This window comes from Cryptomeria japonica, chromosome 11 (genome assembly GCF_030272615.1).
Source record: "Cryptomeria japonica chromosome 11, Sugi_1.0, whole genome shotgun sequence".
Classification (NCBI taxonomy): domain Eukaryota; kingdom Viridiplantae; phylum Streptophyta; class Pinopsida; order Cupressales; family Cupressaceae; genus Cryptomeria; species Cryptomeria japonica.
Window position 1 is genome coordinate 281787578 of NC_081415.1, and position 26960 is coordinate 281814537.

Consider the following 26960-nt stretch of genomic DNA (forward strand, 5'->3'; position numbering starts at 1 on the left):
CTTTCAAAAGTTTCAAAAAATGACCTCATGGCAATTATTTTGTCTATGCTATCCTCTAGCATATCCATGTTTAGCCCTTCACATATTATCTCTACCTGGGTACTGATGACTCTTTTTGCCTCCTCCTTCCAAAATTGTAGAGGCTTGACTACCCCATCTTCATCCTCAATATTTTGCAAAAGAGTTTTATTCAACTCACTGAAATTTTTCATCAGTTCCTTTACCTTTCTTTCTATATTCTTTGGAAAAATTTGGGCTTCTTGCATTGATTTTACCAACAAATATGTTGGTTGGAGTGCATGTGATCTCTCAACATGATACTTAGAAGCCATAGACATTATTCTAAGCTCATTTCCCTTTTGCAACCATTTTGTGAACAAATGGATTTCCACTTCTTTATCATCATCAAATGTTTGAATAGCATTAAATAATAAAGAATATAAGGCATGAATAATATTGAGTCTACTATCAACCTTTTCATTTAAATGAGTTAGCACTGAGCTAACTATTTCCTTTTGTTTCTCAGCTAATTGATCTTCTGATTCTTTCATCCTATTTTCTAATTCAACAATATTTTATGAAAGCTGATATTGAGTTGGTGTAGGTTATCTAGTGGCTTCAGGCTCATCATCATCATATGGGACTAATGATATACTGGGGATGCTAACATTTATGTCAGGTTGAACTACTTCTTCCTGGACAATAGGTGATGACCTAGATGTTAATGGCATAGATGTCCCTATACGTGCATGAAAAGAAACCTTTATTTGTCCGTGCTCGAGAAGTTGCGCTCTCATTTGCAAGTACACACACATTTGTTGAGCTGCATTGTAATCATTACAAATATTATCGAAATTTCTCATTAATTCCGCCCTTTCCAAGGTTTCTCTTTTTGAAGTCTCATGAGCTAATTTAGCAACATCAACATTCAAATTTGTAGCATCTACACTTGATGTGTCAAGTTCTCTTTTTACAATAAGGCCTTGCCTCAAATTGGGGTTTAAGTCATTAATGTTAGGCTTTCTAGGTCCTTCCTCTAGTGCCCATATTGCCAAGGTTTCATAATCATCTACAAAATCTAATCCTTTTAATGCCAACTTTGCTTCCTCCTTTGAATTGAATTGTTGGCCTTTTGATTTTCTAATTACATCAAAATCCACTGCATCTACTATGTCCCATTCTAGTAAAATCAAGACTCTAGCCTAACTTATAATCATCCTTCCCTCATCTGCATTGAATCCCTTAAACACTTGCATCATTTCATTCTTAACCTCTGTGTCGACTTGAATTTCATCATCAGAATACTACTTGCAACATGTTAGTTTCACAAAATACAAAGGAAATGCTACAGGAAATCCAAACTCAACCAATGAAACTACATGAAATTGATGTTAAAATAAAAACACTATTTTTACCTTCATGATTTAAGTCTTATTGTGTCCTAACTCCATTGTTCCTAGTTGTAGATGGCATGCTCTCAGACAAGCATTGATAACTTCCAAGATGACATATGAAGAATGGACTGATAACTGATAGTTAACTAATACTATGATATGCAATGCTAAATGATTATGCTAAATTGCTTCAAGATTAAAACTCACAGATGCATAAGTTTTCACAAATGATTAACTTAAAAACTCACTTGAAGACTATGTTTTAGGATAACTCTTTCTCAACTCAAACTCCTGATTTTATAGACTTTGAGAGGATAAGATGATGTGGCCTAGATCAACAGTCATGATCAGATCTGGAGATTTGGATGACTATGAGAAAAGTTGAAGGTTAAGAGAAAGGGGGAAGGAGAAGACAAGTGTCACTCATCTCACTTTGACTTGGTTGCTGACTGAGGGAATCTAGGGATGGTTGGAGAAGATTTAGGCATGAGAGGACAAGTGGACTCAAGTCCTTCCTAAGATGTAGGGATGTTGGAGAGAATATAGAAGAAGGTAATGAAATATGTGTACGTACACAATGTTTTATTAAATTTGGAATTGGAGATAAATGATGAATTACTATTTAAGAAATAATAATATCTTTAGCCACATGATTGATGAGTTGGCAAAGGGAAGATGAAGTGGAAATAGAAGAATGAGTTGGAAAAGAGATTAAATAATTAAGAATTATTTAATATTTGAGACTATAGGATAGAAGAATAACCATTAGATATTCAAATTATTGGAGGAAATAGTTAAATATTAGATATTTAATTAACTGATTAGAAAAATAATTAAATATTTATATTTAACTAATTTAGAGGAATAGGATAGATGAATTAACTAATAAAATATTTCAATTAAATTAATTAATAGAAAGACATGAATGAATTAAATAAATTAATCCTTTCAAATTAACTATTTAATAGAAGAATAAACATTAAATGAATATGGGTAAGTGCACTAAGATGGTGAACAAAAAGGGGGGTATAAGTGGCCACTTTTTTTCTAAAAATAGGTGAACTTGAACTTCAAAGAGATATTTGAAGGTCATGCACTCAAAACTAGGAGTTGAGAAAAGAATAATAATTATAGTACTCTGAATTTAGTTTCTAAACTACTAAATTTTTTTAAAATTGGATAAGATTAAGAGGGTCAAACCTTTCATGCACGAAAAATTGTTCCTGATTTTTTCAGAAAAATATAACATAGTTGTTTTCGTGCGATACACAAAATATATAGTTAGATTTAGTATTTTGCAAAACCCTTTGGTAGGATGATAGGTAAGAGTGAGATCTAGAAGTTGGGTAACTTTTTGTAATTTTTCATTGAGTATTTTTTTTTATGGTTTTTTGAAGTGACCACATCTTGAAAATTTGGTACCTGTTCATGCCCTCGGCATAACTTGCATCAAAATAATAAAAAATGCAAACTTTTTTTTTAAAGTGTATAGAATCCAATGTAGAACAATAATATGTAATTTATTTTGAATTTGGTCAAGTCAAGTATATCAAAAGTTATTAAAAAAATGGTAGACATATGTCTATGAGGACTGTCAAGGCACTGATAAATAAAATTAAAGTTTATTATGCTAATGTTGTCCAAAAATAGAAAAAATTATATGGTTAGAAAACTAAGAAGATGTGTGAGATTATGGTGGTAATTTAAGAGATACCCACTTGATCATTTGTAAACCTGATGACGATGAAGTCTAGATATCATGTTGGAGGATGGAAAAATGTGTAAAGGGACCAAAAAGGGGGGAAAATGGGCTTGCAAGCCTTAGGGTCATTTTTCAACCCTCTTACCAAGCCAAAACTCGCATGGGTTTTGAAAAACAAAAAGTACTATTCACAATTCTAAATAACCCATATGGGTTATGTAGAACTAAAACCATTATTTTTAGTTTTACAAAACCCGTATGGGTTTTGTAAAACTAAAAACATTTTTTTTTTGTTTCACAAAACCCGTATGGGTTATGTTAAACGAAAAACATTTTTTTTTGTTTCACAAAACCCATACGGGTTATGAAGACATAATAATGTATGCTTGTAAACTTAGCATTTACTACACATATTTTAGACATACCTATATAATATGTGCTTATGTATGTATATATGCATATCTATAGTTTTATATATATATATATTTATATAGATATATATATATATATTTATATAGATATATATATATATGTATATATATTTATATAGATATATATATATATATTTATATAGATATATGTATATATGTTTGTATACATGCATGTATCTCTTCTTTTCCTCTCTCTCTCTCTCCCTCTCCCCCTCTCCTTTTCCTAATCTCCCTCTCTCTCCCTCTCCATCCATCCCCCTCCCCCTCCTATTCTCTCTCTCTCTCTCTCTCTCTCTCTCTCTCTCTCTCTCTCTCTCTCTCTCTCTCTCTCTCTCTCTCTCTCTCTCTCTCTCTCTCCCTCCCTCCCTCTCTCCCTCTCCTTTTCTCAATCTTCCTCTCCCTCCCTCTCTCCCTCCCTCAGTCTTGTGGTGTTTAGATGGCTAAAGACAATTAATAAGTGTTTGTGATTGATTTTTTTTTAAGATTTGATCAAGATTGATTCATCCCCTCTCTCATTCTTGTGGTGTGTTCATCATTCCTCTGTGCTTGTTAGAAGATAGCGAGTCCTTTTGGCAACTTGTGCAGATTTGTATCTTTCCTTAGGATTGTGCATCTCATCTTACAATTCCATTGTATCTCTCCCTAAGGTTGTGTGCCTCAAACTACAAGTCCAAATTAGGACCAATGAGGTTCCTTGTCCTTTTCCCTAAAAAATTAAATTCAGTTATTCATATAGTGAGTGATTCTCACCATGGTTTTTCCGATATTGGGTTTTTCCCATAAATATCTTGTGTTCATCTTTCATTAGTGTTTAGATGGCTAAAGACAATTGATAAGTGTTTGTGATTGATTTTTTTAAAAGATTTTCTCAAGATTGATTCATCACCCCTCTCAGTCTTGTGGTGTGTTCAATAATTGGTATTGGACCAAGGTTCCTATAAGAAAAACTTATCTTCTTGAGGAAGGTCCAATATGGCACATGACAGTGGTCACAGGGTACTAAAGTTTGATGACTCAATAGAATATTATTTGGATTCTATGCCATTTGGAATATGGGATGCTGTTAAGAATGATTGTTGCATGAAAATAGTGCCAAGAAAAGAAACACACTTATTAGTGGTTTGAGTGATTAAGAGATTTTGAAGGTCATGTCCTGCAACTTTGCAACATAAGTCTGGGAGAAGATGAGAAATAATTATGAAGGAGAGCAAAACATCAAGCAAGTCAAGATGCCAAGTCATAAGTATAAATTTGAGACTCTGAGGATGTCTGAAGATGAGAACATTGAAAGTTACCTACACTGAGTGACTGAGGCAGTAAGTGCAATTTGAGGTATTGGCAAAGTATGAAAGAAAATGAGGTTGTGAGAAAAGTAATGGAAACATTACCTAGATCATATAGATCTAACCTGTATTATATTGAGGAAAATCATAATATAGATATATATACCTTGGATCAACTCTATGGATCAATCTCTGCTTTTGACATATCAAAGTTTGAAGACCATTACAATGTTAAGAAGGAATCCACATTCAAAGAAACCAAGAAGATTCAAGATGTATTTGAAACAAGTAATGATCCAGATGATGAGGAAAAAACTTTGTTAGAAGGCTAAATAGAGGATCCAAAAAATATAAAGGTAAGTTGCCCTTTAAATATTTTTGTTGTGGAAGAATTGGTGATTATGCTCCTAAATGTATTTCCAAGGAAGATAACTATAAGAGACTTGATGATGATAACAAGGAAAAAGGATAATTGTAGAAGAACTGACAAAACTAAAAGAATATGACAAAGACAAGCCTAAGAAGAGTTTTTATTCAATGGAGACCCATTCATCTGAAGATAAGGATTGTGACGACTTAAATGACGAATTATTATTTTTAGTTATAAAAGAAAAGGATAATGGAAGGTTCGGTACTTTGTATGAGAAAAAAACAATGAAAGATCAATGATTGTAAGGATTGCACTACATTCAAAAGAAGAACCTAAAGCTTGGATAATTGATTCTGGATGTTCAAATTATATGACACGTGACAAAGGGAAGTTCCTTGACTTTGAAAAGTATGACAATGGATTAGTAAAGTTTGTTGGTGAAGAGGTTGCACCTATATGTGGTAAGAAACCATATCCATTAATGGTAAACATTAGTGTAAAGCGGAAAATCACGAGCGAACCCTAAGTGTTCCCTCCACCACTCCAAAGGGGAAAGGGGGGTCACTTAGGATTGTCGGTTTTCACTTAGGGGAGAATTTACATTCAAAAGAGGGGTTGAAACCCACAAGATCCAATCCCACATAATGCAAGATCAGATTCTAAATGAGTTTCAATGGTTAAGACAGCAAGGCTACCCTCTTTTGTAAAGAATGTAGATAGAAGGATTAAACTAGGAATGCATAGAAAGTGAGAAAGATTCACTTATAAACCGAGATAGGGATATAGGATGAAGCTGCAGACCTGGAATTAGCAGTAAAATATCGAGACGGTGCTGTCCTACAAATTTGAGCAAAACTTGACGAGACGATGGCGCCTGGCGTGCACACGGTCCTCCAAAAAATCCGTGAAACGAAGGGGGATCTGTTCGTCTCTGCACAAGGATTCTAGATCTTCAATTACAGCCACGTACCTGCAACCTACACACAGAAAAGTGAAGACAATTGGGGGGTTAGGGTTTAGGGGTTTGCCCTTAGGTCAAACCCCAGTTTTGGAATTAACCAAGAAATGAGAAATGCTATAAATGTAAATGACTGTAATGCAAAACAAGTACTAGTACCTTGTTGTAAGAATGTTTGTATTCTTACATGCGAAGGTGTAGATGTTGTTGTATGTTGTATGTTGTATGTTGTAGTATGTGATCTCCTCTTCAATGGTTGAATCCTTGTCTTGAATGCAACACTTAGCCTTGAATGGAGACTTGGAATGATCAATTGCTTGAAGGAATGCTTGAATGCTTGAATGCTTGAATGTTTGAGTGTTTGAGTATCACTTCCACCTTTTTCCATCTTACAAAATGGGAGAGGAAATATAGTTTATATACTTGTCAATTAGGGTTGATAGACTGATTTTTCCGACCTTAGGCTGACTAGGAAACAATATTTTCCAATTTGCAAACTAAAAGACCCGAGGTCCCAAAAGAGACCGGCCCCAAAATAGGGCCAGGGACTAGGGCACTGGGCGCCATGGTCTTGGGGGACCAAGGTGCTAGGTGCCCTGGTCCTAAAGGACCAGGGCGCTGGGCGCTCTGGTCCCACCTCCCGGGACAACAGGGTGCAAGGAGGATCAGGCCAGGGTGCAAGAAAATGTAGTTTTTGATGTCATGGACAAGTTTCAGGGTCTCCATTCAGGTTCCGTGTTGCATCGCCATCGTGAAGACCCAAATGCAGTTGAAATTGCAAGTGTCACAATTTTAGGATGCTACATTTAACCCCCACTTTAGTGGGAGTATAAGCATACGCTCATACTTCCGGTAAAGTACAAGGAAACAACATTGAAAGACTTTCACCACATCAAGGAGGCAAGACACACCAAGCCCCCAGTGGACTAAGGATCTTACGACTTCGATTGACAAAGTAAAAGGGAAGATCACGAGGGAGAACCATGACTGTCAGTAGTAAGGTTCCCTCACTATGAGTCATGCAAGAGAAATACCAAAAATTTTCAAGGCAAAGCTAAGTTCATCAAGAAATTTTCAAATATCCTAAAGGGATAGACGGGGTCTATGCCCCCCTACATTAAAGCGATCGCACATGCCTCAACGGGGGTGATTGCTTTAAGGTAGTGATACATATAGGAAATGAGAAGGAAAGGAGCATGTTATCACAAAGATTTAGCCCCCAAGTGTGAGATAAACCCAAGGATAATAGACACAAAACACAAAGCATGAGGTGACTTCGTTTTCCTCGGGGTCAGTATGCTGTATGATAATTCATGTATATCATATGTATGTATGCATAATTGTTCTTCATTCCCCAATCAAGGAAGGTCACCTAGAAGAAGGGAACACATGTGTCTTTTGAGTCAACATGAGAGAGACCAAAAGAGATCTCAATGCTTTGCATCATCCTCAAGTAGACAACACTAAGGACAACAAATAGAAGAATGAGAATAACACATAGAAGAAGTAACAAAAGAGAGGAGGAGAGAATCTGCTATGCTAATGAACTAGTCTAGCACGTCATCTACCCCCCGATCTTTTTGATCAATGTTTCGGGAAGCCAGCAAACACGGTAGAGGAGGAACATCCAACATAGCAGATGGAGCTATCACAAGATCCAAACAAGGGCTATGTTCATGGTCCAAGCCACGTTGTTCTTGTCTAGGAGCTAGGATAAGTGCTTTAGAAAATTCGTTAGATAAATGGTTATCAACATCAACAAGTTCATATTCACTATCAAAAGCAAGAGAAGTAACATTTTCATCATGAATAACATTTTCATCTATATCATCATCAAGATTTATAAAAATAGGGTCTTTAACTCACACAGGATCAAGACCATCATGCATCTTATATTTTGGAGATTTTGGAGAAAATGGAATAATGCTTATCGAAGGTGTTTTTGGGGATTGCGAAGTTTGAGAAGCAGCTGCCTGAGCTCTAAGACGATGCTTTCATTGGCGTTCACGTGCAGAATGATTTCATCTAGTCTTAGTAGGAACTGGAGAAGATTGAGGAGGAGGAATGTTCTCATCCTTATCACTTGGGTGTTTGGGTTGTGGTCTCTTAGGCTGGATAATAGGAGAAGAGGAAGGTCTCTTCTCTCTATAAAAGGAAGGAGGAGGAACTGCTCCATATAAAGGAGGAATATTTGGTTTAGGAAGGAGACCAAGTCCATCATGACGAGGAGGTATAGGTCTACTTTTAGAAAGTTTATTAGACATAGACATAGTCACATCCATAGGAATGGGTTGGGAATCTTCTTGAGGAAAGACATTAGTTTTATCTTTCAAAGGAAGAACTTCCTTCTCAAGGATGATAGGAATATCAAGTTTGGGTGTTCTAGGTTCACTTAGAGATAGGATCATATCTATTTTCCATTTTTGATAAGATTTGAAAAGATGATCACTTCGCGGAGGAAGAGATTGGAATTGTTTAGGCCAAAAATAATCAATAGGAACGCTAGAAGTTCTTTCAGCTGGTTTAAAGAGACTATGATTGACAGTAACAACTTCACCATTATGGGGAAATTTAAAACACTTGTGAATAGGAGAAGCAATAGCTTTCATGGAAGATAGCCAAGGATAGCCTAGCTTCACACGAAATTGTTCGGATGAAGGAATAATAGCAAAGTTCACATCAAGGGATTTGTTATGGACCTCAATAGGTAATGTAATAGAACCAATTGCAGGAGAAGAAAATGCATCAAATAATTTCACAATCACATCTATTTTGTCATAGATCACTTGATTCAATTGCAAAGTAAAAAGAAATTTCTCAGTAATAACATTAACCATGCACGAAGGATCAATAAGCACTCCATGGCAAGGTCTATTCTTGACTTTTGCAACTATGTATAAAGGACCATCAGGTGCCCTGATAGTTTCACTAGAATCAAATGTGATGGAAGGTTCTTTAGGGTTTTCTTGCTACTCTACAAAGTTAATCACATTCAGAGTCATAGACACAAGACCATCAGATGAGAAAGAGGAATCATTAGTCTCAATCGCATTAGAGGTATGAGAAGGTAATGGATCAGTAAAAATCTGAAGATTTTGGTTAGGAGGAGCTACAGATGTGTTGCCTTTATCATTCACTCCAGAAACAGAGATAGTATTATTATCAATCAAATCTTGAATTTTACCCTTTAAAGCAAAACATTTTTCGGTATCATGCCCAGGTTGACGATGAAATTGACAAAAATATTTGTTATCAAAATAGGGTGAATTAATCTTTGTAGGATCGATTTGCCTTATAGGAGTAAGAGTAAGCACATTTTGTTCCAATAACTTATTCATAATACTATGCAATGATTCATTCAAAGGAGTAAACTTTCTTTCTTTCTTGAAAAACTTAGAAATAGGAGGCACACCTGATGCTGCATTCACATTGTTGTTGATGATGTTTTCATTGAATTTAATGGACTCTCTGTTCGGTTTAAACTTCCCAAATGGTTGTTGACTACTATCACCCTTATCACTCAGAGCCATAGGATTTGCTTGTTCCATTTGACTCACAGTCAGTTGATAATTGTGAAGAGTTGCACACAACTGTTGGAAAGAAGTAAACTCAGAAAATAGAAGTTTATCTCGAATATCTTTTTGTAAATTAGAAATAAAGTTTCTTTGAATATCATTGTCAGGCACTGGAAAATAAATTTGAGCATACAAATGCTTATATCTACCAATGAAATCAGTCACTTTTTCTTTAACACCTTGTTTACAATGCATTAAATCAATCAAAGTAACTTTAGGACTTATATTGTTTTGAAATTGTTGAATGAAAGCATTTGCAAGTTGTTCGAAAGAAGTAATAGAATATGAAGGCAATGAGCAATACCATTGTAGGGCTTTATCTCTTAATGTCCTAGTAAACAGTTTTGCAAGCAACCTTTGGTCATAAGCAAAATCAGTACATATTGTTTGAAAAGTCTTAACATGTGTTAGAGGATCACCTTTACCATTATAAAGCTCCAAATGCGAGATTTCAACATGTTTAGGAGGGATAGCTCGAACAATGTCAAGAGAAAGTGGGCTCACAACATCAAATGTGGGCACACTAAACTTAGATTGATTCATAGAGGCAATTTGTTGTTGTAAAGAAGAGACAGTTTGTGCAAGATTGTTAATGGTCGCTTCAGTCGAAGAGTTCATATTAGACGTGTTAGATTGAGATGGAGGTGTTATGTTATTGAAATAAGGTAAAGAGTAAGGTGGCGGGACACTATGATAGTTAGTCATAGGAGAAGATTGGAAAAGAGGAACACTACAAGGAGGAATGGAATGGTTGAATGAATTGCCCCCTTACGTCATGTTCATTTGTGGAGATGTAATAGGAACACTCATTGAAGGAATGAATGAATAAGTCGGATTAGATGAAGGAAGAGGGTTAATTGAAGAGGAAAGATTGCCCCCATGACTGGTGATCATAGGCAGAATGTCTTGTATAGAAGTAGTCATTATGTTTGATGTAAAGGTAGGTATACTAGCAATAGAAGTTGTCAAAGGAATAGAATGATTGACTTGAGTAGGAGGTTGTGTATAACCTAAAGTTTCAGCACAACTCTTCATAGGCATCACATTCGAATCCACAATGTGTGCAATACCACACAAAATATCAATTCCATTCTTATCACTTTGAAGCATATGTTTTAGACCCTCAATTAAAGGAAGAGCTTGACTATCGGGGTATTCTTGAGACATCCATTGTCGGAAATCATCAAATTGGTTATCCAATTTCGAAAGTTGTTCTACAGAAACCTCATGGAGAGCTTCTTCATCATTAGGAGGATTAGAGGAATTACCCATGTCCTCATTAAAAAGGCTATTCAAATTAGGTTCCATCTCCTCAGTAATTAAACCTTGGAAAGACTTAATTCTAAGGCTTCGTCTAACGGGAATAGTGTAAGTAGGGCTTATTGTTGTAAAACTCATGCACTAGGGTGAGAGAGAAAATTTTGAATTTAGAGGTAGCAAATTTCAGTAAAATCAGCCAATCTCCTAGATTTAAGCTATTAAATGCAATCACGACAATCTCCCAAAATTTCAGAAAAAATGTCAGGGACCGTGGCGCTCGGAGTGCACACGGTCCTCGCAACTTTTTTTGAAATTTTCAGGGATGAAAGTTATGATGATTTTAAAGCTAATTTGAAAAAATTGAGTGATTTTACGATCTATAGATTGGCCAAATTAAAGTTGCAATCTCAAAATTGAACCCTACCAAGATTGTTGGAAAATGCAAAATTTGAATTTTGAAAAAGAGAGGGAAACTGAAATTTTGAATTTTATGATTTTAGAGGGAATACCAAAAGCAATGCAAGTTTCGAATTTTAAAAGTTGACTCAATTTCACGCAAAATTCAATTTTGAAAGTGGAAATCAAAGTTGGTGCAATTAAACACTTAATTTCAAAAGTCACAATTTGCAAAAATTTGAATAAAGCACTGAAATTTCGAAAGAATACCAACACACTTTTCAGATTTAGGACAGTAAGAACACAATTTTGCCACAAAATTTCAATTTCAACAATTTTTGAATGATTAGAAGCCTTAATCCAAGCAATCCCTAGACCAACTTTGACTTTAATTTTGAAAGTGTTAGAATTGATAAAATCAGCCAAAATTCTGGATTTTAGCAGGAAAATACAGTAAGATCTAGCTCCCGAAATTTTGAAAAAAATATCAGGGACGATGGTGCTCGGGGTGCACACGGTCCTCGCAACTTTTTTCCAAATTTTCAAAGATGAAAGATATTATGATTTTATTGCGGAATCCAAAGTTACAGCTGATTTGGAAATGTTTTGATCAATGAAATTATCAGTCAAAGGTTGAATCAAGAGGGCTTTAAAAATTAGGGTTTTGACATTTAACCACTTAATTTTCAAAATTAAAGCACAAATATGAATTGATAATTTTTAATAGAAGGGTAGATCTGAAACAAGCATTAACAATTAAACATTTCACAAGTTCAATCTTCAAAAAGAAAATTTAGGGTTTTTATGCAATCAACCTCTAGAATTTGCAAAAGATCAAACATGGAAATGTAATCAAGGCATCCAATTTTCAGATCTAACCATGAATAATCAGAAAGGATGTTCATGTTGGGTTCACCAAAATGTAAAGCGGAAAATCACGAGTGAACCCTAAGTGTTCCCTCCACCAATCCAAAGGGGAAAGGGGGGTCACTTAGGATTGTTGGTTTTCACTTAGGGGAGACTTTACATTTAAAAGAGGGGTTGAAACCCACAAGATCCAATCCCACACAATGCAAGATTGGATTCTAAATGAGTTTCAAGGGTTAAGATAGCAAGGCTACCCTCTTTTGTAAAGAATGTAGATAGAAGGATTAAACTAGGAATGCATAGAAAGTGAGAAAGATTCACTTATAAACTGAGATAGGGATATAGGATGAAGCTGCGGACCTGGAATTAGCTGTAAAATATCGAGACAACACTGTCCTATAGATTTGAGCGAAATTTGATAGGATGATGGCACCCGACATGCACACGGTCCTCCAAAAAATCCGCGAAACGAAGGGGGATCTGTTCGTCTCTGCACAAGGATTCCAGATCTTCAATTACAGCCGCGTACCTGCAACCTACACACAGAAAAGCGAAGATGATTGGGGGGTTAGGGATTAGGGGTTTACCCTTAGGTCAAACCCTGGTTTTGGAATTAACCAAGAAATGAGAAATGTTGTAAATGTAAATGACTCTAATGCAAAACAAGTACTAGTACCTTGTTGTAAGAATGTTTGTATTCTTACATGCGAAGGTGTAGATGTTGTTGTATGTTGTATGTTGTATTATGTGATCTCCTCTTCAATGGTTGAATCCTTGTCTTGAATGCAACACTTAGCCTTGAATGGAGACTTGGAATGATCAATTGCTTGAAGGAATGCTTGAATGCTTGAATGTTTGAGTGTTTGAGTATTGCTTCCGCCTTTTTCCATCATACAAAATGGGAGAGGAAATATAGTTTATATACTTGTCAATTAAGGTTGATAGACTGATTTTTTTGATCTTAGGCCGACCAGGAAACAATATTTTCCAATTTGCAAACTAAAAGACCTGAGGTCCCAAAAGAGACCGGGCCCAAAATAGGGCCAGGGACCAGGGTGCTGGGCGCCATGGTCCTGGGGGACCAGGGCACTGGGCGCCCTAGTCCTGAAGGACCAGGGCACTGGGCGCTTTGGTCCCACCTCCCGGGATAGCAGGGTGCAAGAAAATGCAGTTTTTGATGTCATGGACAAGTTTCGGGGTCTCCATTCAGGTTCTGTGTTGCATTACCATCGTGAAGACCCAAATGTGGTTGAAATTGCAAGTGTCACAATTTTAGGATGCTACAATTAGACATATGATGTGCATAAAGGTTACAAGATCATATTTCATGGATTTGGATGTGAGATTAGAAAAGAAGGTTCCTCAAGGTTAATTGTAGAAGGTACAAGAAGAAACAAAAATGTTTATTACATAAAGGAAAACATGGAAAGTAGTTGTCTAGTGGTGCAAAGTAGTGAATGTTGGTTGTGGCACAAAAGAATGGGACACATTAATTTTAAAAACATGATGGAGATCAATTCTACTTAAGAAATGAGAGATTTGCCAAATATTATCAATCCTGCCAATACAATGTACAAGGAATGCTAGATGGGAAAGGAAATAAGGAACAAATTCAAGAACAAGGAGCATTCTAATTCAAAACCTTTGGAATTGATTCATACAGACTTGTGTGGACCTACATGGATAGAGACTAAATGGTTAATGGTATTTTATGTTGCTCTTTAATGATTACTCTAGAATGACATGGGTTATTTTCTTAAAAGAAAATTTAGAAGCCTTAAATAGATTTAAAGTGTTTATATCTATGGTTAAAAATTAAGTAAAAACTAAGATCAAACATTTAAGGTCTAATAGAGGTGGAGAATTTACATCAAATGAATTTGATAGATTTTGTGAAGAGCATGGTATAAGACAATTGTTTGCACCTAGGACTCCACAACAAAATGAAGTTGTTAAAAGGAAGAATATAACTATTTTTGAAATGTCTAAAACTATGTTAAAAGATGCTAACTTGCATAATGTGTATTGAAAATAAGTTGTGCATAATGTTGTCTATATTTTTAATAGGGTATAAGTGAGAGTGAATCATGCAAAGACACCTTATGAGGTATGGTAGGGAAGATCACCTACAGTCAAATATTTAAGAATTTTTTCAAGCATGTGCTACATCAAAAGAGATAAAGAATATTTGAGAAATTTTGATGTAAGATTTGATGAAGTAATATATTTGGTATACTCTACAAAGAGAAAAACAAATAAAGTTGAAGAGAAAGAAGTCTTGGAAGATAAAGTTGAATCAGATGCAAAAGAGAAGAAACCTAAACAAGCACTTAAGACACATACAAAGTATGTGCAAAAGAATAATTTAGAAAATCAAATCATCAGAGATAAAGACAAAGGAGTTCAAACGAGAAGAAGACTAGCCAAGGTCAGTGAACAAGCAAATTTCTATTCTTTATCTAAGGCGGATCCAAATAGCTTTGCAAAGGCTGACAAAGATGACAGATGAATGAATGAAATAGAGGAAGAGTTGAATTAGATAGAAAAGAATCTAACATGGGAATTAGTACCTAGATTAGTGGACAAAAATGTGATAGAAACAAAGTGGGCGTTCTAGAACAAGCTGAATGAAGATGAAGAAGTCATAAGAAACAAAACAAGATTGGTTTGTAAAGGCTATTCACAAGTTGAAGGTATACACTTTGAGGAGACTTTTGTTTGGTAGCTAGGATTGAATTTATAAGAATGCTTCTTGCATTTGCTACTTACAGGAACTTTAAGGTATATTAGATGGATGTTAAGTTAACATTCTTGAATGTAGAACTTGAAGAAGAGGTTTACATTGAACAACCAAATAGGTTTCAATTGTTAGAAGATCTAGATATTGTTTGCAAACTTAAGAATGAACTTTATGGACTCAAGCAAGCTCCTAAAGCTTGGTATGCAAGGATGGATAGATATTTGTTGAAACAAAACTTCAAGAAAGGTACAACAAATATCTACCCATCCTTGCATACCAAGCTTTAGGAGCTAGAAGTAGGATACAATGTCACTATCTTTAGTGAAGACAAAATATATTGTAGTAATATCCCGTTGCACTCAAGTAACATGGATGAAGAAAACTCTCAAAGATATCAAGGTGATGTATGATGAGGAAATTACTGTTATGCATGATAATACAAGCGTAATAAACATTTCAAAGAATCTAGTGATGTATTCAAGGACTAAACACATTTCTATCCAATATCATTTCTTAAGAGAGAAGGTTGTAGAGAAGGAAGTCAAATTGGAATATGTGCCTACAAAGAGTCATATTTTAGATATTTTCACCAAGGCATTGCCAAAGAATACTTTTGAGTATCTCTAGTAGAATTTAGGTCTTATTGCCCCTCCTACTTCAAACTAGAGGGATAAAAGTGGTGCAACTTTCTAGGCGAAGATTCAAATTCTATCTTTTGTCTCCTAGATTGATGTGGTGGTTTCTCTTAGGGGGAGCAATGAAGGTTGTGGTTTCTTGATTGTAGGAAAATGTTGTAGAAGAGAGATATTCCTGATAGGTGGAGTGTTCCAGATATGAGAGATATAACCACAAGGGGGAGAACTGATTAGAGAGTTTCAATTTGAAGTGTTGTACCCTTTATCCTTGTCAAAGGGCTAGAGAATTACAGTTGAAGAGTTAGTTGCTGATTAGGGGTACAAGTGCTGTCATCAATGACAAAGGGGGAGATTTTTGGAAGTTTGCATGTGTTGTCATTGATTTCATACTTGTGTGTATTGATGACAAAGGAGAACAATAAGAGGAAGTTGTCAATTTTGGTTTTCATTGGTGTTGCCATTAGTGACAAAGGGGGAGATTGTTAGCAATGTGAGTTCAATGGTGTCATTGTTGTCAACTGATATGTGTGAATTGCATCCTTGTATGTAAAGGTAAAAAAATGAGTGTTCAAAAGTTATGATGTTTGGTGGTGATATTGAGTAAGTATGTGGTGTTTCTAGAAGGTGACAATATTTAGCTTAGTTTTTTGCTTTAGTCCTTTATATGGGGCATTACAATTGCTATTTTTTCAAGAGTTTGATATCAAGATTATGGTGAAATCAAGGAAAAAACAATCAGGGACTAGACTATCTATCGTAGATAGAAATAGGAGAACTAGATGCTCAAGGTAAAGACCTCCCTGGCATACACATTTTTCACATCAAGGTAGTATTAAAGGAGCTAGAAGACATTGCTATACTACTTTATATCTAAGTATTTTTGAAATATATTTCACCACAATACAAGCAATCATTGGTGCAAAGGGCAATGCCATACACATTGGTGGAAGAGGAACTACACCATCTATGAATAGATGATATCTTGAGAAGGGTAGTATATTACCATAAAAGATAGTCAATTTTAAAGGAAGCTCATTAAGGAATAACAGAGGGACATAATCGTGGAGAAAATACAACAAGGGTACAACTTGTCGAATTATGGTAGCTAATCATGTGAAAATATGCTGAGAAGTATACAAAAACTATAAAACATTTGTGAGGATGGGAGGCCTACCGCAAGAGATGAGATGCCATTGAGACCAAGACTAGTACATAATCCACTTGAGGAATGAGCCATAGACTTCATTAGACCAATTAACCCATTGAAAAATCATTCAAGGGCAAGGTTCATTATCAAGGGAGTGGAGTACTTGACAAAGTGGGCAGAGGTAGAACTTATAGAGGATTGCATTAAAAATAGTACTGGAATGTTCCTATATGAAAATATCATTACAAGATATGAATATCCTTTGAGTATAGTAAGTGATCAAGACAATCATATTGTTAATAAGATGATGAAAGAAATACATCAAAACATCATGGTAGCAAACAACAAGAGTTCATTATCACAATCTAATGGAATATGATCATGTCTGTCACAATGGATAGAAGATTTGGATAAAATGGATAAGTTTTTGTAGATTACAATCTATAAACACCAACTAGAGAAACAAAGAGAGAAAGCATGACATCACAAAAAAATACAGTTAAAAATATTTAAAATAGGGGACTTAGTACTATTGTATGATAGAAAATTCAAGAAATAGGCAAAGTTGAAGGTCTGCTAGTTAGGCCCATATTACACTCATAAGATCACTGCATCTTGAGTGATAAAGCTGGGACAACTAGACAACAATTTGTTAGTAGGGCATATTAATGGTGCATGCCTCAAGAACTCTAAATTGCCAGTGGTGTAAAAGAAAACTCCAAAAATCAATTCTCTACATATAATGTAATATAGCTAGCAAATAAAAAAACCCTCAAAAATAAAAACCCAAAAATAAAAACATTCCATCCCTCCCACCCTACTCTCTCTCTCTCTCTCACACACACACACACACCCTTACTCTCTTAGGTATCCCCCCTCTCTCTCTCATTTATCTACCTCTCTTTCCGTCCCTTCCACCCTCTTTCTCTCTCACACTTGTCTCAATATAATTCCATCTCTCTCTCTCTATGTGCTAGGGTCCTCAACCTTCTCCTATTGCTTCGCTTTGTTTTGTTGTAGAGCATGTTGATGCCATGTGTTGATCAAGTGGAGATTTGAAGAGGCTTTTGTCTAGGGTTTTCCTAATTGCACACTAGGACACCACGTGTCCAAGTGTCTTATTAAGTTTTTTGTGATAGCGAAGTTCCCAAAAGTTGCCTCGAGATGCTAGCACATGTTGTCGCCTTGTGATTTTTAGGTTTTCAAAAGGAAAGGAAATGAACTAAGTCCCACCATCCTACCATGTGTCTAGATTGAGTCCTTGGCCTCTCTCTCTCTCTCTCTCTCTCTCTCTCTCTCTCTCTCTCTCTCTTTCTTTGGCATCTCCCTCTTGCCCTCTCCAACCCTCCCCCCTCTCTCATTCTCTCTCTAACTCTGAAGGGTCTCCTCTCTCTCTCTCTCACACACACACATTTGGACTCTCTTAGTTCTCTACCACTCTCTCTCTTTGTGTTTTTATGTCTCTCTATCTCACTCTCTCTCATAGTTGTACCACTCTCATTCTATCCCTTCCACCCTATTCTTTGTCTCTATCGTTGTCTATCTATTCTCTCACACAATTCTATTTGTCTCCCTCTAACTCTATCAGGTATCCCCCTCTCTTTCCATTGCAACTTCCCTCCACTCTCACTTGGACAATCTTTATCTCTCTTATTTCTCCACCATTCTATCACTCCTACCCTTCTATTTTGTCTGTCTCTTTGTCTCAAGTCTTTCTCTCCCTTCTCTCTCCCTATCTCTCATTCTCTATCTCTTAAGTCTTTGCCTCCCTTTTCATCCATCCTTCTCTCTCTCTAACTCTCTCATTTTTCCCCTATATTTCCATCACATCCCCCCTCTCTCTCTCTCTTACACACACACACACACAGAGTTGTCCCCTCTCATTCCATCCCTCCAAGCCTCCTATCTCACTTCATCCCTGTCTCTTTGTCTCTCTCTAAATAACTCACGTCTCCCCCTCTCTTTCCATTGCAACCTCTATCCTTTGTCACTTGGCCTCTTTCTGAGTTCTCCAACTCTCATTCAATCCCTCCCACCCTTCTCTCTATCTCTCTCTCTCACACACACACACATACAATTGTCCCTCTCATTCCATCCCTCCCACCCTCTCTCTCTCTCATGTCTCCCCTATCTTCCCATCACATCCTCTCTCTATCTCTCACACACACATTGTTTGTCTCATTCCATCCTTTGCACCCTCCATTCTCACTTTGCCTCTATCTCTCTCCCTCTCACTTGGGCTCTCTTTGAGTTCACCTCTCATTCCATCCCTCTCTCTCTCTCCATCCCTCTCTCTCTCTCTCTCTCTCTCTCTCTCTCTCTCTCTCTCTCTCTCTCTCTCAATTCACTACTTCTATGTGTCTCTTTCATAGTTGTCCCTCTCATTCTATCTATCTCTCTCTCTCTCTCTCTCTCTCTCTCTCTCTCTCTCTCTCTCTCTCTCTCTCTCTCAATTCACTACTTCTATGTGTCTCTTTCATAGTTGTCCCTCTCATTCTATCTATCTCTCTCTCTCTCTCTCTCTCTCTCTCTCTCTCTCTCTCTCTCTCTCTCTCTCTCTCTCTCTCTCTCTCTCTCTCTCTCTCTCCCCTCTCTCTAACTAACTAACTCTCATATCTTCCCCTATCTTTTCATCACACCTTCCCTCCCTACTCTCCCTCTCTCTCAAGTCTATCTATTTGTCTACCTCTTAGTTCTCCATCACTGATTCCATCCCTCCCACCCTCCTCTCTCTCTCTCTCTCATATGTCTTACCCTCTCATTCCATCCCTTCCACCCCCCCTCTCTCTCTCTCAAGTTGTTGTCTCTCTTGCCTCCCTCCCTCTCTTTTTGTGTGTGTGTGTGTGTGTCTCATAGTCATCCCACTTCCATTCCATCCCTCTTATCTCTCTCATTTCATCCCTCCCACCCTCCTTTCTCACTTCCTCTCTCACACATCCTCCTCTCTTTGTGTCTCTCTAACTAACTCTCTCAAGTCTCCCCTTCTCTTTCTATTGCAACCTCTCTCCTCTCTCATTTGGGATTGCTCTCTCCCTCATTTTTTTCTCTCAAGTCTTTGCCTCCCTCCCTCCCTCCCTCTATCTCACTTGGGCTCTCTCTTTGTTTCACTTTCTCATGTTTGCCACTCACCCACTCTCTTAGGTCTCCTCCCTCTCTCTCCCTCCCTCCCTCCTTTTTTACTACTTGGGCTCTCTCTATGGTCTCTCCCTCTCCCTCGCTCCCTACCTACCTCCCTCTCTTTCTCTTCCTCCTTCCCTCCTCTAGTCTCTCCCTCTCTCATTTTCTCTCTCACATCTCCCTCTCCCTCACTCTCTTCCTCTGCCCCCCCTCTCTCTCTCATCCTCCTCCCCCCTCTCTCTCAAGTGTTTACCTCTCTTTCCCTCCTTCCTCTCTCTCTCAAGTCTCTACCTCTCTTTGCCTCCCTCCCTCCCTATATCTCACTTGGGCTCTCTCTCTCTCTCTCCCTAGCTCTCTCTCTCTCTCTCTCTCTCTCTCTCTCTCTCTCTCCTTTTCCCAATCTCCCTCTCCCTCTCCCCCTCTCCTTTTCTCCCTCTCTTCCTATCCAATATTCTCTCTCTCTCTCTCTCTCCCTCTCCTTTTTCCAATCTCTCTCCCTCTCTCTCTCTCTTTCTCTCTCTCCCTCTCTCTCTCTCTCTCTCTCTCTCTCTCTCTCTCTCTCTCCCTCCCTTCCTCCCTCTCTCCCTCTCATTTTACCAATCTCCCTCTCCCTCCCTCCCTCCCTCTCATTTTACCAATCTCCTTCTCTTCCTATCCCCTATTCTCTCTCTTAACCCCCCCCCCCCCTCTCTCTCTCTCTCTCTCTCTCTCTCTCTCTCTCTCTCTCTCTCTCTCTCTCTCTCTCTCTCTCTCTCTCTCTCTCCCTCCCTCTTTGCATCTCCTTTCCCCAATCTCCCTATCTCTCCCTCTCCCTCTCCCCCTCTCCTTTTCCTAGATCTACATAACCCATATATGGGTTATGTAGAACTAAGGTCAAAACTTCTAGTTCTACATAACCCGTACGGGTTATGAGAAATTGTGAACATTCACATAAAATTTTCCATAACTCATATGAGTTATGGGAAAATTTTAATATATTTTAGTCCCAATAGCCTAAAAACCAACATTGCAAGTTGTTTGAAGGCCCCACTGCTCTTTATACATGATTTTTTGGGATAGTAACAATCAAGTTTTCATATTCTTTTGTCACTTTTGCTTTGGAATGATTTATTTGTCTCATATATTGGATTATTTTTGAAGTTATTTTATCATTGTTACTTTAGATTATAAAAAAATCATGATCATTTATTGTTTTTTTGCTTTGATCATGATTGATTTGTCTTGTATTTTGGTTTTTTTAAGTTATTTTATTATTGTTACTTTAGATTATAACAAATGATGATCATTTGTTGTTTTCTTGCTATTTGATTATGGATTGTCATCATAATTTTATGTGTAGGACAATGGGAAAGAACAAGAGAGGAACAAATGAACAAAGAGAGGAAGCAAAGGAAAGACAAAGGGAGCTTATGAGGAGATTATGTGAAGGTACACCATCTAATGCACCTAACGAAAGTGATGAACATTCAACAATTGAAATTGATATGATAAATGCACCAATTCAAATACATATGATGAATGCACCTAATGAATGCAATGAACATACACCATTTGAAAATGATTTGATGAATGCACATGTTAATGAAATTGAAGAAGATATACCATTTAAATTTGATGTGATCAAAGCACATAATGCACCTAATGAAAACGAAGAGCATGCACCAATCTTAACACCTCTTAGAATAATTCATAGAAAACCAAAGTTCTGAATAGATATTGATGAAAATATTGTGAAGCCAATGCATGATAAAATTTCTAAAAGAACTTGTAGAAGAACGGTTAGAAGAATTTGGAAAAACTATTTTGAAAACATAAATCAAAGTGGAAGATGCCAATTAGTTGTTGAAATTATTAAATATCTGAAATTTAGAGAGACAATGAAAATTTTGGGGTTAAGAACATTTGAAAATAATAGTGAAAGAACCATTGTGAGAAATCTTTTTGATGCATACCAAGCCATTGGTTCGAAATCATGCACTAAAGATGCTAATGTTACTCGTCGTGTCCTCACATCAACTATAATGGGAAAGGAAATGAAAAAATCTCATTAATAAGAAAAACAAGCAAGCAATTAAGGATAAGTACAACCACGTTACACTATGCCTTACAGAGGTGAGTGAAAATCGAGGATCTTAACAATAATTCTCTTTAGGCATTCTTGGGTAGACTCCCATGCAAGGACAAGGTTGTTGTTGATGCACTAATAAGGTTAATTGAGAAATATTGGCATGACAACACAAGGGTTTCACCCAACCAAAGAGATGTTGTTAGAAGACGAATTGGAATTAGTAATCACGAGCGACATCCAAAACACTATTTAGATACCACTCAAACACAATTTTATGAAAGGTTTCTTCAAAGCTTTCCTCAGATTAAAATTAGTCAAAGATTTTTGAGATGATAAAACCATTTTATGTTAAGATTAATCATGCACGTACTACATGTTGTTGTAGGGCCCATATTGAATTTTCCATGCATTATGATATTTATCGCTATATATGTTGTACTTTGCACAGTAACAATGTTTTGCAGGAATGTGGTCTACAAGCACCTCCTAAGTCACCGAGAGAGTTTATTTCAAGTGTACTATGTAAATGAGATGATGGGTGCATTTACTTTAAGATGATGTGTTTGAGAGGTTTTTGTCCTACATGTGGCGGTTTGCAACAGTCGCATAGATGCCTACATCTGGGTAGCACACATGAAATTGGTAAGGAACTAGTTTCTATTGGAAAATACAAGTCAATCACATATGGTGTTAAAGATGGAAAAGGATTAAAGAGGTGTGAGATAGTGAAAAGGGATATATGCATAGCTGATTTTATGAAGATGTTTCAAGAGAAAGTAGTGTATGAGTACATAGGTCACACACATAGAGCTAGGTGGTTAGATGAGCGATTCAAGTTGTGTAAGGACACTTTCCCCCTCAGCACTATTGTCTCTATTGTTGATTTTGCTGAGAATTATACACTAAATCTGCAAAATGAAGTACAATCTATGTATTATCACTCTACACAAGTTACAATTTTTGTACACATAGCATTCATGCATGCACATGATAGCACTGACAAGGAAAAAAAGGTTATAAGAGAATATGAATTCTATATTAGTGATGATCATACTCATTCCTCAGAGTTTGTGCAAGGATGCTTTATAGTCTTCTATGATAGTTTAAGGGAAAGAGATATAAGATACAACCAACACTCAATATGGTCGGACAATTGCACTTCACAATTGAAGAATGCAAGGATGTTCTATTGGTTGACTAGGATGCATGTGTCAAGTGGTGTGCAACATTTTTGGAATTTCATTGAGGCAGGGCATGGAAAGGGAGAGCATGATGGTGCGGGAGCATGTGTGAAAGAGCTCTTACCAGAGAGGAATTGAAGTATGAAGGTGGTGTAATGTTAATAGATGCATAAACAATTGTGCAATGGTGTAACTCTATGATGGGACTAGGTAATGTAGGTAAGTCTATGGTTTCTAGATATTTCTGGTTAATAAGTGAATCTAAAATTGAAAACTATCTAGATTGTTGTACACTTACTGGATCAAGTGGCATGCATTCATTTAGAAGTTCAAATGCAACATCACTAATTGCATGATTTTTCTCTTCATGTATGCATTTTGTGTGGGATGAATGTGAATCAAAAGAGTGGGTTGACCAATGGTCTTGTAGACCTTTGCAAACCCTAGATACATATCAACTTCCTAGAGCACTACAAATGAACTAGATTGAAGCATCAATGGATTTTGACCATGTATCAGACATAGTTGAACCAGGTAAAGGGTTGCAATTTGCTACAATTTCAAGCTTAATTTATTAGTATTAACTTATGTAGATTTTGGTATTAACTTATATCCTTCTATTAAATGCAGGTCATGTATATGCAGTTATTGTAGATGAGAATAATGAAGAAGGAACAAATTACTTTTTGTGTCGTTGTATTGAGGCCAAAAAGAAATTGACTTCTATAGTGGTTGATGGAGAGGGCATTGAGTACCCAATAGCATTTGTTGTTGTGACAAGGACATGGCTTAGAAGGTAACATTGTTGTGTTGAGTTGTATTGATACCTCTTAAACTGATTTATTTAGCAGTCATTGTATTGATTTTGGCATTAACTTATCCTTCTATAAAATGCAGGTATCCTATAAAAAACTCTAATGCTGGTTGTTTGAGGACTTTGAGACACATAGACATATTCTTCATTACTCAAACCTTCTTGTTGCAACAAATATTCATTTGATTAAATATCATGGTAGACCTCTTAACAAGGATTTGTGGAAAGTTCATGAATCAGACCACGAAGCTATACTTGAGATACTAAGGGTTAGAGCTGATCCAAAAGGTTCACTTGATTGATTTTGGGCCATCTAGAAGAATAATTCTACAATATGGTAGAATAATTTTGACAATTTGTATATATCTTTTGCAAAATGTTGTAACTTTGCTTTTTTGGATGTGCTCTACGTGCATATGAGCTGTAATATGCATATAAGTTGTAATGTGCATATGAGCTATAATGTGCATATGTAGATGCCAAATTTTGTATATAAAAACATCAATGAGTTGTAATGTGCATATCTAGATGCTAAATTTTGTATAAAAAAACAACAATGAGTTGCAATGTGCATATCTAGATGCCAATTTTTGTATAAAAAAACAACAACGAGTTGTAATTTGCATATTTAGATGCAAAATTTTGTAAATATAAATAGTAATGAGCTTGATCATTTATATTAGATGCCAAATTTTATATATGAAAGTGTCCATGAGGCTGATTTGCAAATTTTGAGAGCCCAAATTTGTACCATTTGATTATAAATACATTTGTAATAAACTTGTACCATTTGATTATAAATTTGTACTATTTGATTATAAATAACTAAGTTTGACTCTAACATATGTTAAATAAATTGCAAATGGGTATCTGAATATGTAATTTTTTTCCAAGTGTTTTGGGAAAGTTTTGAGTTATTGTTGAATTACCCAATTTGAAGGGCTATTAGGAATAGTCCAAAATTGAGAGAGGCCTTTTTAGGTAGTGACAACATGACCCCATTGGTTCAAATAGATCATCCATAAGTGCCACGGTCTCCGAGTTACGCAACGTCAAAGTTTGACTATTTTTCCACTTTGAGCGCTCAAGGGAAAATGGTGCTATGAGGTGGCTCAGAATAATTGGACATCTCTACGAGTGAGACAAGAGCACACCTATTATAAAAATGGCCACCTCAATGTGCTCACGTTGACAGTTCATTCCCACGACAAGCAGAACAAAAGATGCACTATTTTGCCACCTCTCAATGACGGTTTTTGATGCGACAGAAAAAATCTCACTATAAGAAAATGGAATCGAGTTGCCCAAAATTAAGAGAGGATTTTTTAGGTAGTTACAAAATGACCCCATAGGTTCAAACAGATCATCCATAAGTGCCACAGTCCCTGAGTTATGCAACATCAAAGTTTGACCATTTTTTCCACTTTGAGCACTCAAGGGAAAACATTGCTACGAGGTGGCTTGGAATGATTGGATGTCTTGGGGAGTAAGACAAGGGCACACCTAGTGTAAAAATGGCCACCTAGATGTGCTCGCACTAATGGTTTATTCCCACGACAAGTAGAATGAAAGATGCACTATTTTGTCGCCTCTCACTGACAGTTTTTAATGGTTTTTGATGCGACAGAAAAAATCTCACCACAAGAAAAAGGAATTAAGTTTCTTGAAACCAAGAGAGGTTTTATTAGGAAGAAACAACACAACCCCATATGTTCAAATGGAACATCCATAAGTGTCACGGTCTTCGAGTTATGCGATGTCAAAGTTTGACCATTTTTTCCACTTTGAGCGCTCAAAGGAAAACATTGCTACGAGGTGGCTCAGAATGATCGGATGTCTTGGGGAGCAACACAAGGGCACACCTAGCATAAAAATAGCCACTAAGATGTGCTCGCACTGATGGTTTGTTCTCATGACAAGCAAAATGAAAGATGCACTATTTTGCCACCTCTCGCTAATGATTTTTGACAGTTTTTGATGCAACAGAAAAAATCTCACCACCAAAAAAAAGAATCAAGTTGCCCAAAACTGAGAGAGAGTTTTTTAGGTAGAAACAACATGACCACATAGGTTCAAATGGATTGTCTATAAGTTCCATAATCTCTAAGTTACGCGACATCAAAGTTTGACTATTTTTTCCACTTTGAGCGCTCAAGGGAAAACGTCGCTACGAGGTGGCTCAAAATGATCAGACATCTTAGGGAGAGAGACAAGGGAACACCTAGCATAAAAATAGCCACCCAGATGCACTCATGCTGATGGTTCATTCCCATGACAAGAAGAATGAAAGATGCACTATTTTGCCACCTCTCACTAATGGTTTTTTATGGTTTTTGATGTGACAAAAAAAATCTCACCACAAGAAAATGGAATCAAGTTGTCCAAAACTGAGAGAGAACTTTTTAGACAGTGACAACATGACCCCATAGGTTCACATAGATTTTCCATAAGTTCCACGGTCTTCAAGTTATGGGACATCAAAGTTTGACCATTTTTTCCACTTTGAGAGCTCAAGGGAAAACATTGCTACGAGGTGGCTCAAAATGATCAGACATCTTGAGGAGAAAGACAAGGGCACACCTTGCCACCCAGATGTGCTCACACTAATGGTTCATTCCCATGACAAGGAAAATGAAAGATACACTATTTTGCCACCTCTCACTGACGGTTTTTTATGGTTTTTGATGCGACAGAAAATGTCTCACCATAAGAAAATGGAATCGAGTTGTCCAAAATAGAGAGAGGCCTTTTTAGGTAGCAACAACATGATCCCATAGGTTCACATGGATCATCCATAAGTTCTTTAACTCTTCTTTTATAGGCGAAGGACTCAAAACAAATTCACTCAATCAAAATACACAATATCAGCATTACTGGTGTCAGTACTTGGGTATACACAATATGAGCAATAGATATTTTAAAAGTATACGCCATATGAGTTACAAGTAATGAAAAAATTGGATCACCTTTCAAGACATATACACAATGAACAAGTTTGATCACATTTCAATAGCAAATAACT